The following is a 12,608-nucleotide window of genomic DNA, read 5'->3' on the forward strand; positions in this document are numbered from 1 at the left end:
GAGTTCTGAAGCCACTAAATGCAATTGGAGAATTGACAATATGGATGCCTCATAGTAGAGATATTCTGGAAAGTAATCTGATAGACACTTATTACGCAAACAGGACTAGTGTCTTGGGGGACCTTCATATGTATGAATTTTCTGAGCACTACTCATACCACAATATGAAAGGGGATGTGAAAACAGGGTGTTTTAAATTACTCGTGGTCCTGAATTCCTCATGAGACTTGAAGTACCGTCTCTCATCAATGACATAAAACTGTGGTGCAAAAGTGCTGAGAAAAGGAATTGTTTTACTTTTTCTTTTGCAGTTTTTCTCACCTTGTAATGAAGAATAGTTACTTAGATGTTTTGGTGCTTATGAAGCAGCTTTTAAAGAGAAAAAGTAAATATATTGTATTTAAAGTTTAAGCAATGTCTAGAAATAATAGGAGAGGAAAACAGCTAGGATGTATTAATGGCAGCAGACTTTGCAAAGGCAAGATTCTCTACATGGTAATCAGAATGTTCCTGGTGATCCAGTTATACAGACTGATGTTGAACACCTTCCATGGGACAAGTAGGACATCTTATGTTGGAAGTGAAAGATTTAGATAGTGATTTGGCTACTTAATGCAGAGCAAATGTAAACACATGAGTAAGTAAGAAAAATAAATCATGCATGGTTTCTTTCATGAGAACAATGTGCGTTCCTGTGCACAATATTGGTCTTTGTTGCTGCATGTTAGTGGACTGGGTGGAACAGGAAAAAGCTTTCTTACTCATGCCCTGAGAACATTTGTTCAGCAATAAACTGCTGTACCACCTATTGTGTTGTGACTGCCACCACTGGTTTGGCAGCATTTAGCATAGAAGGTGTTAGTCTACACCGGTTATTGATGCTACTAGTGGAACATGAAAATAAGTTGGAATTTAGGAAACTTTCTACTAAGGCAGTCCAAGAACCTGGACATGTACTCTGGAAAGTGGAAGAACTTATTATGAATGAATTCAACATGGTGTCTAATCTTATGCTAGCTATTTATCCATTTGAGAATGCAAGATGTATTGAAGGCTGGCTATAAGAAACTGGTTGGAGGAAATCATATACTTGTTTTTGGTCATCTACTACATTTTACTCCAGTGAAAGGGCAGCCAATCTTCCATACTCTTTTTCCAAAGTTGCTTGGAGTTCCACTGGCAGTATAGGCAATGTGAATATCTACAGTTATTTCTAGTGCCATGAATTTACTGTCAATATGAGGCAATCTGCAGAGCATAAATATGGATATAATAGCCATTCCTGGCGTAACATACACAGTTCTGGTAGATCTTAAAGGTGAATATTGATTGTTAATTCAAATGATCATGCCTGTCCTCTACTTAAAATATCAGAATTATCACCAATCGCTTACAGAAAGGGAGCATGGGTCACTGTGACTTATTAATGGTCATTGAAAAGGCTAAACATATAGGTATCTGTCTTCTTTTGAATTGGAAAGGCATATTTGAATCAGATGGAATGAGAGGTATGCGCTGTATTAGAACAGTATCTAAGCTCTATCGATTACATGGGCCTCTATGATGTGTCTTTGCAGATGCGTAATTGTCAACTTTGTTCCATTGCCGAGTCCCTGTGATGGCATATGTTTGTGTAGTAGCAAAATGACAGCACCTACTTTCAGTTTTAGCTTGTCAAGAGGCATTCGTCCTACAGCATTTTGCTCTTTAGAGACTGCATTGTTCAACTGGTAATTAACTGTTCATTGACACTGGAACGACAGTGCCCTGTGTTAAGAGAAGTGGGGGTGGAAAGAAGTAACTTGCAATTATTCAGAATCTTTGCGATAGTGGAAGGTGAAGATGACCGTGTAGAACCGTGCTTATTCTGTTTGCTAAAATGGTAGCTGTTGTTGGAAGGGCACACAGAGGTGAACCTTGTCATTTGGACAGCAGAGGGCAATCTAACACTGGCAAATTGCATCAGCTGAGTACAGAACATACCTAAGCATTGTATATATATATAGATGCTTAAATGTGTTCTATAAGGCTTTGCCGTTTTTCTTTTTTGCTGAATGGCAACTTTGATGAATATTTATTTTCCTTTTTACCTCTTGTATTTATCACAGAAAGCAGGGGAGACACCCTGCAGCCACCCACCCCCTTGAACTTCCCTTTATATACCTTAGCAATACTTTCCATCTGTGGTAAAACAAAAAGAGGTAAGAAATTCAGTGAAAATACATTCAGGAAAGTTGTATTTTGACAAAAGTGAGGTATACCAGTTGAAATACTTAATGATGGTGTAAGAAGGGCTCTATAAACTGGACAAAATTCCAACATATATCATGAAGCATGCACGGATCCTCAATTTAAGTTATATTCACAGCAGAAAAACAATGAATGTATTTGTTGATGTCTACAGTTGCAGAATGTGATCCATTTAATTCTGCAATGATGACTTTTGAAAATGAAACAATTACTCACTATAAGTCTACAGATAATATACAGGTTCATACAATTCCATTAGAATCACATCTAAAAGACACATTCTTGATTAATTGAATTGGAATAGTCATTTCTAGAACCAGATCGATTAAAGAATGTTATACTGGAACCTCAATGCAGTGGTTGGTCTTGTGAATTTGGCTATGGGAAGACGGTTTAGGATTGTCACTTTTCTGCACGGTACTACAATTTAGCACATTTGTCTAAAGTATGATCATATTACTGAGCCTCAACTCGTAAACAAAACATCTGCTTGTTTGACATGTCAACAAACTAGACAAAATTCCAAACTATATCATGAAGTATGCATTGGTCCTCAAGTTAAGTTAGATTTACAGTGGAAAAACATTGAATGTGTTTGTTTGATGTCTATTGTTGCAGAATGTGATCAATTTAGTTCTGCATTGATGACTTTTGAAAATGAAACAATTATTCACTTGAAGTCTAAAGATATTTTACATGTTCATACACTTTCATTAGAATCACCTAAAAAGTCACATTCTTGCTTTATTGAATTGGAAAAATCTATTTATAGAACAGCTGGATTAGAGTATGTGTTGAGATTGTGTTACAAATGCCAAGTTATGTTACACTGGAACTTGAATATAGTGGCTGGTCGTGTGAATTGGGCTAAGGCAAGACTTTTTATGATTGTCACTTTTCTGCCCAGTACTTCAATTTAGGACATTCTAGGAAAGGATGGTCATATTACTGAGACTCATCTCGTAGAAAGAACATCTGCTTGCTTGATATGTTTATGAAAATGGCACAACTTTCTTTTGTTTTGACTATGCCAGCACACACAAAGGTCTCAATATTTAGGTTAGATGTTGCACTGGTCATTTTAGACCACTCTGCCTGTAAGGAAAGCTTAACAGGATGATACTTAATTGCTTTTGAGGCAACTAAATTGGTCGCTGAAATTTCATGTTCTGGAGAGTACAACAGGCGTCATATGTTGTTTGTTCTTTACCTTGGCTTGCTGTATAAACATTTACATGCTTTTTGTCAAAGAAAAAGAGAGGCTGTAACTGAGTCTAAAATCAGGAGAGTGCAGTTACCGACTAAAAAGCCAATAGTTGCTAATGAGTAGAATACTGTCCACACTCTGGAGAGACCTAATCAGCGTGGGGTTAGTAACAAAAGTGGGTTGGAATGATACTGAAATGTAAACCTTGATGTGCTCTTTCAAATGAGAAGTCTGATGAACACAATCACTACCTTCTCATGGCATTTTCTCTGTGGAGGAGTGACTATACTTGTAAACTTGATTGAGACAAACCCACCCCATATACTCAATTCATCTAGTATCTGCAATCTGGTAGCTGCAGATTCTCGACATACGTATTTGTTCTGAAAAGACCCATTAAGAAGAGCATTCATTTCCTATATCTATCTTTGAGGTTTTGAAAAAGGAGCATTCATTGGTGGAATCTTGTACTCGATTGTCATGTGAGTGGGCTCATGGTTTATCAGCTTGCCCATTTCAGATTGTCTCATCAGAGCCTTCTGAAAGGTTTACATGCCTTTCAATATCTGATCTGGAAAGTGTGCATGACCTGTTGTCACTGTGGTTATTGCCTCCAGTAACCAATAAGAAAACCGCAGTGTAAAAAATATTCATGTTCAAAGGTTATTGGGTCAATAGATGAAAGATCAATTTTGAAATGTTGGACTTTGTAAAGGCAAAGTGTCTTTCATAGAGAACATTGAAAACTATTGGAACTATATTCTATGAAGGTTTTACAGTAAATGGAGGCCACTACACAACTTGGCTGTGAAGAAACACAGATGCACTTGTATGCAATGATTCTGTAGTTTAAAAAAGTCTAGATTGCCTAGGAATTAGAAGAATACTTATCCACTACTACTATTACCCCTACTGATGCTTAACATCATAATATAATAAACTAGTGTAGTGATGTGATAAACCCAATGTTGTCAAAGGGCAGCGTAGTTTCTAAAGAAATTACTGTCTAGTACCAGATTTTCTTTTTCAAAACATTCTGTAAGTATTGTTTCTCTTAGAGCTATATGAAATTATTCAAACATTGGCATGGAAAAATATGAACGTAGCTTAGTATAAAAAGGAGCTTTTTGTGTGCATGTGGCCTATTGGAGGACACACACTGTGTTAATTTGTAGTGAACCCTTTTTCATATTCTAAAAAATATTATTCTAAATACTTATTAATTCAAAGATCAAACATCCTGTTAATGGATATACTTACAGTCACACAATACTTGAAATACAAGTACAAAATCATTAGTATAGCTAGTTTGAAATTGTATGTAGATAACTCTATAAAATAGTACTAGGTTTATTGAATTGGAACCATCTATAGAATTGTGAAGGTGGCCCAGTTGAGGATAGTTTGATAGTTTATTTGTATAGCGCCTATACACACATGTGTTTCAAAGTGTTTCAAGGCAAGGGAGGGAAAAAAGGGAAAATACAATGACATTCTTACAAGGCCTTGAGACATTAAGAATATGAAATTAACTATTGTACTAAGCCTGACGACATGTCAGATAGTGCAAGAGCTTTGAAAATGATTAGATGGGGAGGAAGGGAGCGGGAGGTAGGAGATGAGACAGACAATGACTGTCATACTAGGCCTGACTACATTTCTGGTAGTGCTGGAGATTGACAAAAGGTGAAGGAGGGGGGGGAGAAAACAAACAACTATCGTACTAGGCCTGACGACATTTTTGGTAGTGCTGGAGATTGACAAAAGGTGAAGAGGGGAGAGTAACAAAACAAGTGACTATTGTACTAGGCCTGATGACATTTCTGGTAGTGCTGGAGATTGAGAAAAGGTGAGGGGGGAGGAAGAGGAACAAACAAGCGACTATCGTACTAGGCCTGACGACATTTCTGGTAGTGCTGGAAATTGACAAAAGGTGAAGGGGGGAGAGGAGCAAAACAAGCGACTATTATACTAGGCCTGACAACATTTCTGGTAGTGCTGGAGATTGACAAAAGTTGAGGGAGAGAGGATAGGAACAAACAAGCGACTATCGTACTAGGCCTGATGACATTTCTGGTAGTGTTGTAGATTGACAAAAGGTGAGGGGGAGAGGAACAAACAAGCAATTATCATACTAGGTCTGACGACAATTCTGATAGAGTAAGTGCATAGAATATAGTGAGGGGATGGGGGAGAGGAGAGAGGGAAAAGACAGAGAGAGGAAGAGAAGACTGAGAAGCAGTGAGTGTGGTGAAAGAGAGGAAGAAGCAAAGCCGGTGAAACACAGTGTTATAGAGCACATAAGCAAGTGGAGAGAGCACATCAAGTTGCAGAGGTCAGTATTGAACACATAATGTTGCAAGAGATCAGCAAGTGCAAGCCAGGATTCAAGTAGTAGATGGGCACAACATGACTCATGGTCAACATGATTACGTGATGCATAAGGAAGTTCAGCATGAGAACAATGAGATTCAACATGGTTGAGTAACATGAGTCCATAAGTCAAATCAATTATTATTATTATTAAAGCATCAGCAACAAGGCGGTGATGGTTTCACCATAATGTGTTAATACAAACTCTTGCAATGGGCAGGGGGGGATTGTTGATGGGGGAGCACAGCAAGATGAAGGTTTTAAGCATACAGGCATCACATGCATACAATGGGGGGACAGCGAAATACAAGAGGCAGGCAGCGTTACACAATTTGCACAACTTACTGTGCCAAGGAGCACCTGCCTCACCCCAGCACCGGAGAAGTTGACGTTGCATTTGCCTGATGCTGGTGGGATGGGCTGTGGGGACAGAGAGAGATAACAAATGTTGGTGCATGCTTACCTGCTGTCTGAGCATGGGTTAGGGCCCTGGGTCATCCTTGTCTGAACACTGCACACTGCACACTGATTTAAAAAGATGAGCTGCCAAAAACAGTTGATTATGGCAAACAGCAGAAATCTTTGAACTTTGCAAACTGTTATTTCCTACATTAGTATGCTATCAATTCTCTGAAAATATATCGTTCTTGAAGTTATCATTGTCAAAAGCAATATAATATGGATATAATTAATTTGTGGATTATGGTACTTGCATATGTAAATTACACAGCCCACGGTAGTGGCCGCGTAGTTATGGTTAAGTTGCTAACCCCATAGGAAGAGCACTTTTTGGGCGGGTTATAACTTGACTCCCCTTCAATGAATCTTCACAAAACTTTGCAAACAAAAGTATATGGCCCACTCTGAATTTTCTTGCAAAGTTTGGTGAGGTTTGGTGAATGGGGGGGCAAAGTTATAGGGGGTCCCAAAATGTCTTTTTTTCCCATAGACATAATGGGAAAACATTTCTGTCGCGCCTAGAGCCCAAACCGCTGGACAGATTTTCACCAAATTTGCGGCAGGAGCAGCGGCTTGGTCCCGAAAGCATGCTTTTGTTAATTTGTTGTAAATCTGTCCAGTAGTTTTCTTTTTTAAATGAACAAAACATAAGGCAAAAAGATTAGTGATATCTATGTCCGCTCCGCAGACACAATTCCATATTCACTCCGCACACAGGACACCGATTGGATAATCGGCTTGCGTCATGTCTGCGGACATGGACACGTGACGCATTGTCTGATTGGCTAGGATGAGGCGTGAGGCTCGTGAAATTTTTTCAATGCGCCCGCCATATTGGATGCGCAGATATGCGCTGGAAGTGAGCATAAATCCAATTTTGGGGAGTGTGTTGATGTGTAGGAGTGCTTGGAGAGGGTGGGGGAGTAAGAGATGGGTCAAATTCTGTATTTGTTTTGGTGAGAGAAGGCCGTGATGTGTTCGCGATGTCTGCGGTCACCGTGGTTGTCCGCGGACATACTAGCACTCGTACATACTAACACTGGGCTCACTACTGGCTATTTTACTTTAGTATGATGTTGGTTTTGGGTCGTTAGAAGAGCATTGGGTGAAGAGGGTATGTATTGAAGAGTTTGTACGTTGGTTGTAATTATATTTTAGAATGTTAATTGAAGTGGATAGTTTTGAGGTAGGTGTAATATGTTTTTGCATTGTGGTCATTTGGAATGTGTTTGTTTCTTTGGGTATGTTATGCTGTGGTGGTTGTGGCCAGGGCCTAGAGTCTTGGTTGCATGTCCGAAGGCCCTAGGCCGTAGGCCATGCACCCAACACTCTAGGCCCTGGCCACAACCACTGCAGCATAACTCTACAATGCTACCAAACATTTTGATTGTGGTATGTGGGATGGTTAGGGGATATGTTTTCAAAAATGTGAGTACTGATTTCTGTGGTGCTTGGAGATGGGAGAGTCTGAAATAAAGTAAAGGTTGCACGGGAGGACCTGGTGCTTGTGTTGCAGACTGAAGGGAAGGGGGGAGATGTTGTATGTCTTGCTTTACAACACTGTACATAGTTGTAGATGATGTGATAAATATGACTGTACCTGTGCATAGTTGAATGCTGTTGTGAAATCTAGAACGGAATGGGCAACCAGCTGGAATGAGAGATCTGTCTAGATTGGAAGAACAGTTGTAGAGGCAGTGGTGTTGTTTCAGCTGGGAACCTTTGAAATGATATTGGCTATCTGTCTGCATAAATAAAGATGCATGTACTCATCCTGTGTGCGTGTAATTTTAGAACACACTAGATAGCCTTTTTTCATAATTATACTGTTATTTCTCCTATCTTTTAACATGAAATTACACTTTGTTAGATAGCTGTGTGTGTTGTGTCTAATTACTAATATAGCCATTTGTAAAGGAAGTTGAAAGGATAGAATGTATGTGAAATATGCAGAATGTATAGAAAGGAAATGTTATGTACATCTTATGCACTATAACGTATTAAATGCTATCATGGTTGTAATGTGGTTTAACACGTGGCAGTGGTTACAGAAATGATAGAACAAATTAAGAAAATAACATTTTGCACATTGCAGTTAATAACACGGGTAAATAACAATTTGGAGAGCAGACAACTTTGCAAGTGACACTTGATCATAGCAGATGGGAGAAATGACAGTAAGCCTGTTTTACAGGTTGCACAGGGTAAGTGGCAGTTACTCTGATTTTATGCATTTATAGAAGAGATGTACATGTACCATACATTCTAATCCTCCCGATTTCAGCAGGAGACTCCCGATTTTTCTGTGAAAAATATTGTTATTTTGTTCATGTTCTCCCCCCGAAAATACATCTTTGCCCTATGTATTCTTATGACACAAGTGTTGTCTCCCGATTTTTTGGAGGAAATGTCGCTTCCAGGTGGGTCGGAATGTTGGCATGTATGATGTACTGTTGAAAAAATATTCATACCTGTACTTTGTGTTCGTGCATGAATCTGCAAGTAGAAATGCTGGAGAGTTTACTAGTGTTTGCATAGGTGCTTTGCAGTTACAGCGCAATTGTACTTGGAGTGATCACCAGTACATCTAAAGTGCTGAATTGTGATGATGGAGTTAGATCTAGAGGTCTTGCATGTGATTGGTGGATGGTTGTGTGACTGCTTAACAGTAGCCAATGAGGGAAAGAGTGAAGTAGAAAGGGTAGAAGGGCTGCCCCAGTGTTACTTACGCCCTTCGTGGACAGAGCGGCTGTTCGCAGACACAACATGCACATCCGGGGCTTCCGAGCATGAAATGAGAGTGTATTTTGAGGATTAGCCAATCAGGTGTTGAGGTTCTACTTCGTATTGAGAAAGGCTGTGTGTAGTGAAGATGGCGGAGGTGGAGAAAGTCAGGGTGGTGGTGCTTGGAGATATGTTTGTGAATGGTTTGGAGCAGTATACAAAATGTAGGAATGTGAGAAACATGGGACAATAGTTCTGTTTGCAAAATATTGGTAGGTGTTTAATCAACTGAGGCATGTTTGCTTTTATGCTTAGAGCTGGCATGTTCTTTTGCAACAATGACAACAATGACTCTGGTAATATTGATTACTTTAAAGAAGATGGCATGTCTTTATCTTTTATGGGAAATGCCATGCTGTTTTGGAACATAGGGGTTGCTTTGGAGAAGCTAATCTGAACATTTTTGGAGGAAAATAAGGAATAAAATACAAAACAAATACAAAATAAAAGGTGTTTCTGAAGCATCTGCAAAAAAAACCAAAAAAAGGTTCTTTTCAGAGCCAACCTCAAAGGGGAAATGGGGCACACTATTTCAATTATAATTCCCCATGCTCAGATTTTATGATTTGTCCGTGGACTCCGCGGTTGTCTGTGGACAGCGCGTATTACATGCAGGATTTTTGAGGTTGAGAGGGATGCAAATGAGACGTAGCACAGCATGGGGTCGGTCAATAGGGTTTACTAGGTGTGATGTGTGAGCAGAGAGTTTGTTAGAAAGTCTTTTTCCCGAGAGGAGATAGCTATGGCTGTGTGTTTCAGAAAGCAGATTGTATGGATTTTGGGAGATTCGTGGATAAAATGGTTGGAGATGCATGCAGATCGTTGCAAAGTGGCTGTACATCTTGGATTCCCTCATGTGGAAGTGCACTGGCATGGAGTGCATGGAATGAAGTGGCTGAATTTGGTACCTCTTTGTGCTATTTTGGTGACACACTGTCATCTAGATATTATTATTATTATTCATTGTGGAGGGAACAGTTTAGGACATGTGTCTGGAATCTCTTTGCAATTTGCAACGAAGGAAGGACTTGGGAAAGTCATGGGCATGTATCCAAACTCCAGGGTAATTTTTTCCCCGTATTGTGCAGACACAAATGTGGCTGCGTTCTTCTTCATTTGGTCCACAAATGGAGAAAGCAAGGTGCAATGTTAACAAGGCTGTCTGTGCCTTTTTGAGAGATGTTGATATGTCCTCTTTTCACAATGAAAACATTATGTTTCGTAGTACACACATTTTTTGCAGAGATGGAGTACATCTTACTTATGCCAGCAATCAGATTTTTCTACGAAATATACAAAATGCATTGTGACCTTTTTTGGAATTAAAGCAATCCACTTTTTAGGTGTCCGGGGGCTCGGACAGTGTTTGTTACGCTTAGCGCGGGTGCGGTCCCATGACGACATCGAGGACACGTTGGCGAATGGGACAGCTGTCCGTAGGATACCAAATGTGCGGGGTCAGGTCAACGCATGCGTGCAGGCGTTCTACGGACAGTGTTCCAGTCCCCAAACTAAGTGCGACACATGTGCGGTGGACAGTTGCGAAAAGACACAATGTTCTTAGGGGCAAGGGTGTGCTACGCATGCACGGGGGTGTTCTACGGACAGTGTTCAGGTCCCCAAACAAAACAAATATGCGTCAGAACTTTGCAGACAGGCTGACGGGCTATGTGTTCTACGGTCATATTCATTCTGGTTACGGACAATGCGAACAGGGGAAATGTTCTCAGGACCCTTAATTTTGCATAGCTACGAACATGCGGATGACTTTAGTGTTCTGCGGACACCCCCATTTTGACAACCACCAATTCGAACAGGTATAGTGTCCTTAGGACACCCCCATTTTGGTTAATTGAGGACATCCCGGACAGTTGCGCTGTCCGCGGACACCCTAACTGCCTTTTAAAAAAAAAAAACACACTTAATATTTTATTATTGTATAAAAGTATAAAAATTACAAATACAGGGGAATTACGGGTTTGGACATAATGGATGGTAGGGGAGGAAGGGATGGAAGTCTCATCAAAACCTTTTTCTAGCTGGAGAGTTTTTGGGGATAGTTGGGTGGGACATGGAGAGGGGGAACAGGTACATGTAGGACAGTGATATTTAATTTTGTCTTTTATATGGCCCTCCACAAAGTTTTTTATAAGAATGAAAATTTTCATTAACAGATCACTTTTTATCTCCATTCGCTGCAGAGAATTTTCTAACGTCTCTCTTGGTATATTTTTTTTAATTTCTGTATGGTCTGTTAAAAAAAAATGTTAAGTACACATAAAGTAATGGTTATTAATTGGCTTATATAGAGAAGTCTAGTTACCATTAGTATCACTGTCTTCACTAATTTCATCCCGAGGAACATTTTCTTCCAGCCATTCCAAAGTACTGGACATTTCTGTGTAAAACAAATAAATATTAGTTTTAGTGTACCTAGTACAGAAAGTTTATAAATATATACAGTAAATGTAGTGTACTCACTAGTTTCTTGGTAAGTTTTGCTGTTACTGCTGCGTAGGTGTGCTGTTGATTTTTGCTGTTTAATTTCTGTGAGGTAATTCTGTTGGAGGCATATTATTTGTGTTTTTGTATATTCCACTATGTTGCATATGCTATGTAATTGGACTGTCTTACATATACAGTTTCACTTCTTATTTATTATTGAATGTAATTTATTTATGTGCTGCTTTTTGAACATGTTTAGAGTTTTTTTGGATGATATAAAAATGTAAGATAGCCCCTGAGTTTTTGGATAGTGTTGATGTTGTCCAAGTCCGTCCGCGAACAGGTGCATGGTCCGCAATATCAGACCCACTAGCGCAGGTAGGGGTCGGGGGTTCAGTATATTCTATGTTATATGTAAATAAACTAAGGGCATCCTAGTAAAAATTTATCAAATTTACATTATCTATATTTCTATATTCAGTGAAAAAACTTTGAATATTAAAGTTAAAAGGACGTTATGGTTGCAATTAAAACCGAGAAAAACTGAAATTCACCAGTTATGGTAAGCTAAGCAACCATAACTCATGCTACCACCGAGCACTACTAAAACTAACACCGAGGATATCAAAGATGACATCACAAATGCCATTGATGACATCACTGATGACATAACATGTCTAGCCCCTTCTTTTTGTTCACTGCCATATCTAGGCCAGGTGGTTTTATTTACTGACAGTCAGAAACTTAACATTCAAAAGATATTACATTTATAGTTGTTGCTATTCTCAGATGTTCTTACACTACTTTCCTTAGAATTTAATTGCATGTTATGATGTACATATATAGGGGAAGAAGCAGGCCTGAAACACAGCAATAGTGTTTGTGCGTGAATACAATCATGTAGGTTATACACAGTTGCTAATGATAATGCCTCTTGTTTGCTTACTTTACTCTCCATACATAAGCCCCATATTTGTGTGCATTGTAGTCTATTTATGTTTTGTGTGTATTAGTCGAAATATCTAGTAAGTGATGCATTATTAGCTACTTAGTACATGTTTCACAGTACGGAAAGGTTTATACAGAAGCA

The sequence above is a fragment of the Ambystoma mexicanum genome, chromosome 8 (assembly GCF_040938575.1).
Source record: "Ambystoma mexicanum isolate Mex_15411 chromosome 8, UKY_AmexF1_1, whole genome shotgun sequence".
Classification (NCBI taxonomy): Eukaryota; Metazoa; Chordata; class Amphibia; order Caudata; family Ambystomatidae; genus Ambystoma; species Ambystoma mexicanum.